The 4190-nt window shown below is 36.4% G+C and overlaps 1 protein-coding gene across 4 annotated transcripts in view; it reads left to right on the top strand.

Moving 5' to 3' along the window:
• TAX1BP1 (Tax1 (human T-cell leukemia virus type I) binding protein 1) overlaps positions 1–4190 on the top strand; it is a 109008-nt gene that overhangs the window by 74515 nt on the left and 30303 nt on the right. The gene's annotated exons all lie outside the window — the stretch shown is intronic.

Here is a 4190-nt window from a genome sequence, read left to right as displayed (position 1 = left end):
TTTTTTTTTTTTAACAGCTCTGTTAAGGTGCAGTTTACATGTAATATAATCTGTTCATTTAAATGCAGTTTGATGACTTTTGGCAAATGCATGTAGTTCTGTAACTACCATTTCACCCAAGCAGTGTAACATTTCCATTACTGCACAAAGTACCCTCTTGCTCATTTGCAGTCATCCCCTCCCGCTACCCCCCGTCCTAGAAAACCTCTGGTCTGCTTTCTGTCGCTGCTGTTTTATGGCTTCTAGTATTTCATGTAATTGCAATAATGCAGAATTTATCCATTCATTAGTTGATAGACATTAATCCTCTTACCAACTGATGGACATTTAAATTATTTCTGATATTTTGCTATTACAAGTAATACTGCTATGAACATTCTTACACAAGTCTTTTTGTGGACATATGTTTTCGTTTTTCTTGGGTAGATACCTAGGAGTGGAATTGCGGGCTTATATGGTAAGTGTTTGTTTTTAATGAAACAGCCGAATTGTTTTCCAAAGTGGCTGTACCATTTTGTATTCCCACTGGCAGTGTATGAGTATTCCAGCTGCTCCATATCCTCACCAGCACTTGGTATTTTTGTCAGTCTTTAATTTTAGTCATCCTACTGGGTGTGTATCTCGTTGTAGATTTTAGTTTTAATTTCCCTGATGACTAGTGATGCTGAGCATCTTTTCATGTGCTTACAGGCCATTTGTACATATTCCTTTGTGAAGTTTCTGTTCAAATCTATTTTTTTTTATTGCGCTGTCTGTCATCTTTGGTTGCGACAGTTCTTTATATATCCCAGATATAATTCCTTTGTCAGATATTTTGATGTTGTTTTCTTCCAATCTGTGGTTTGTTTCTTTTTTTTACAACATTATCTTTTGAAGAGCAAAAGCCTTGAATTTTGAGGTAGTCCATTTTATCAGTATTTGTCTTAATGATTCATGCTGTTCGTCCTATCTTAAATTTTTGCCTAAATCAAGGTTATGAAGATATTCTATTTTTTTCTTCCAAAAGGTTTGTAGTTTTAGCTCTCTTACTTTAGATTTATGATCTATTTATTTTTTATATGGTATGATATGTAGTCAAAGTTTGTTTATAAATACCCAGTTTTTAAACATCATGTTGAAAAGACCATCCTTTTCCTCCATAGAATTTCCTCTACATCTTGAGGTATTTTAAATGTTGAAAATACTCTATAAGTATGGGTCTGCTTTCAGAATCTATCTTCTATTTTATTGATTTTTACCAAGGGTCAGAAAACTAAGGCCTATGTGCTAAATCTGGCTTTATATAAATAAAGCTTTATTAGCACATGGCCATGCCCATTCATGCAGATATCATCTATGACTGCAACTGCAGAACAGATTTCAGTAGTTGCAACAGAGACTGTGTGGCCTACAAAGGTGAAAATATTACTGTTTGGCCCTTTGCAGAAAAAGATTGCCAACTCCTTATCTATTTTCTTATGCCAATACTCTACTGTCTTGTTTACTGTAGCTTTATAATACATCTTGAAATCAGGTTGCGTAAGTCCCCCAACTTTGTTCTCTCTCTTTTTTTTTTTTTTCCCTTAAACGCCATCTTTAAGGGAAAAGCCACTCGTCTTCCAGGCTGAAGTGAGTGGCTTGATCATGGTTCACTGCAGCCTCGACCTCTTGGGCTCAAGTGATCCTCCTGCCTCAGTCTCTGAAATAGCTGGATTACAGGCATGTGCCACTGTACCTGGCTAATTTTTTTCTTGTTTTCTTTTCTTTTCTTTTTTTTTTTTTTCCTGAGACAGGGTCTTACTCTGTCACCCAGGCTGTAGTGCAGTGGTGCCATCATGGCTCACTGCAGCCTTGACCTCCCAGACTCAGGTGATCCTCCCACCTCAGGTTTCTGAGTAGCTCGGACTATAGGCACATGCCATCACACCAAGCTAATTTTTGTATTTCATGTAGAGTAAGGATTTTGCCATGTTGCCCGGGCTGGGCTCAAGTGATCCATCCACAGCCACCCAAGTGCTGGGATTACAGGCATGAGCCACTGTGCCTGGCCATTTTAAAATGTTTTGTTGAGATAGGGTCTCACTGTGTTGTCCAGGCTTGTCTCAAACAGGCAATTCTCCTGCTTCGGCCTCCCAAGTGCCACGTTGTGAAAATCATTGAGAAACAGGAAATGAAGGTGGCTTGTCCAATCTGATTCTAAGGCCTGAGGAATTGTACAGTGGCCAATAGTCACACACATCCCATTAGTAACTACTTATTTAGGAATGAAATAAACACATTACTTTTTTTTTCAATTTATGTGTAGTTTTTTTTTTAATGGTCACTAAATTTGTTAGAAGACAAATACTTAACAGTCAGTAAATCCTTACTTAACATCATAGAGCAGTTGTTAGAAACTGCAACTTTAAGTGAAAGGACTTACAGCAGGTTGAAAGAAATAACACCTCATGATCCACCCACCTCGGCCTCCTAAAGTGCTAGGATTACAGGCATGAGCCACTGCACCTGGCCCCCTTTTTTTTTTCTTTCTTTTGAATCGTGTTTGAAATGTTTCTTGGATTTAACCTTTCCTTTTTTTCTGTAGTCACATGCCAGTCTTGAATGACTACAGTAGCATCTCTGGGGTTTTCAGTTATGGCAAGAGATGAAGGATATCTTTTGAATGCCTGTCTTGTTCTAAATATATCTCCTATTTCTCAGTAGCCCTGGAGTTACGAGCATAAGCCACCATGTCCAGCCTGTTCTGCTTTTTACATATGGGCTATTACAGGACCTTTGTATTTCTGTGTACATTTTAGAATTATTTTGTCAATGTGTACAAAAGCCTACTGGGATTTTATAGGTATTGCATTGTAACTATAGTTAATTTGGGGGGAATTAATAGTGTAAAAATACTAAGTTTCTAGTCCATGAACATGTTATATGTCTCCATTTGTTTATGCTCTTTTTAATGCATTATTTTGTTTAGTGTAGAGGCTTTGCACATCTTTTGTATATTTATTCCTAAACATTTTATCTATTGATTTTACTCTAAGTAGAATTACTAAAAATATCATTTTCCAATTATTTATTGTATGTACAAATACAGTTGATTTTACATATTGATCTTGTATACTGCAACCTGACTAAATTATTTACACTCATTTTACAAAAAAAAACCTCATTTTTTTTTCGAGACGGAGTCTCGCTGTGTCACCCAGGCTGGAGTGCAATGGCGCGATCTCGGCTCACTGTAACCTCTACCTCCCAGGTTCAAGCAATTCTTTCTGCCTCAGCCTCCTGAGTAGCTGGGACTACAGGCGTGTGCCACCACGGTTGGCTAATTTTTTGTATATTTAGTAGAGATGGGATTTTACCATGTTAGCCAGGATGGTCTCTATTTCCTAACCTTGTGATCCACCTGCCTCGGGCTCCCAGAGTGCTGGGATTACAGGCATGAGCCACTGTGCCCGGCCATTTTCCTAGTTTTTATAGATTTTTTGGGATATTTCACTTTCATCCTCATACCATTGTGAATAAAGATTATTTTACTTCTTCCTTTCCAATCTACCTTAATTTTGCCTTGATCCACTGGCTATTTTGAATGGAAGTGTTGAGAGCAGACATCATTGCCTTATTATTATTGGATCTCATTATGATCTTCAGTAGAATCATTTAGTTTTTCACCATTAAGGGTCACAGTAGGTTTTTTTTAGGTGGCTTTTATGAGGTTAAAAAAGTTCCTTTTTATTCTTTAGTTTCTGAGATTTAAAAAAAATCATGAATGACTTGGATTTTGTAAAATATTTCTTCTGCATCAATTGAAATTATCATATTTCTTTTTCTCCTTTATTAAAAGGTAAATTACATTTATTGATTTTTGGATGTTGAACTGCATTTGGTTTTTGGATGCTAAAGTGACTTTTTTTTGGTGATAAAGTCCATTTGATCAGGTTTTATTTTTTAATATTGGGTTTGACTTGCTATAAGCTAAGGCTTTTGCATCAATATTTATGAGGGATAAGGTCTCTAGTTTTTTTGTGAAATCCTTATTTTTGGTATAAGAATAATACTGGCTCTGTAAAACAAGTTAGGAAATGTTTCTTTGTATTTTGAAAGAGTTTATACAGGACATACTTTTATAAAAAAAATCTTAAATGATAGAATTCACATTTTTCTTTTTTTAAGGAGACTTTTTGGCCGGGCACAATGGCTCATGCCTGTAATCCCAG

The sequence above is a fragment of the Mandrillus leucophaeus genome, unplaced genomic scaffold, assembly GCF_000951045.1.
Source record: "Mandrillus leucophaeus isolate KB7577 unplaced genomic scaffold, Mleu.le_1.0 Scaffold128, whole genome shotgun sequence".
Classification (NCBI taxonomy): Eukaryota; Metazoa; Chordata; class Mammalia; order Primates; family Cercopithecidae; genus Mandrillus; species Mandrillus leucophaeus.
Note: the sequence above shows the minus strand (reverse complement) of the source record. Positions and strands in the feature narration are given on the sequence as shown.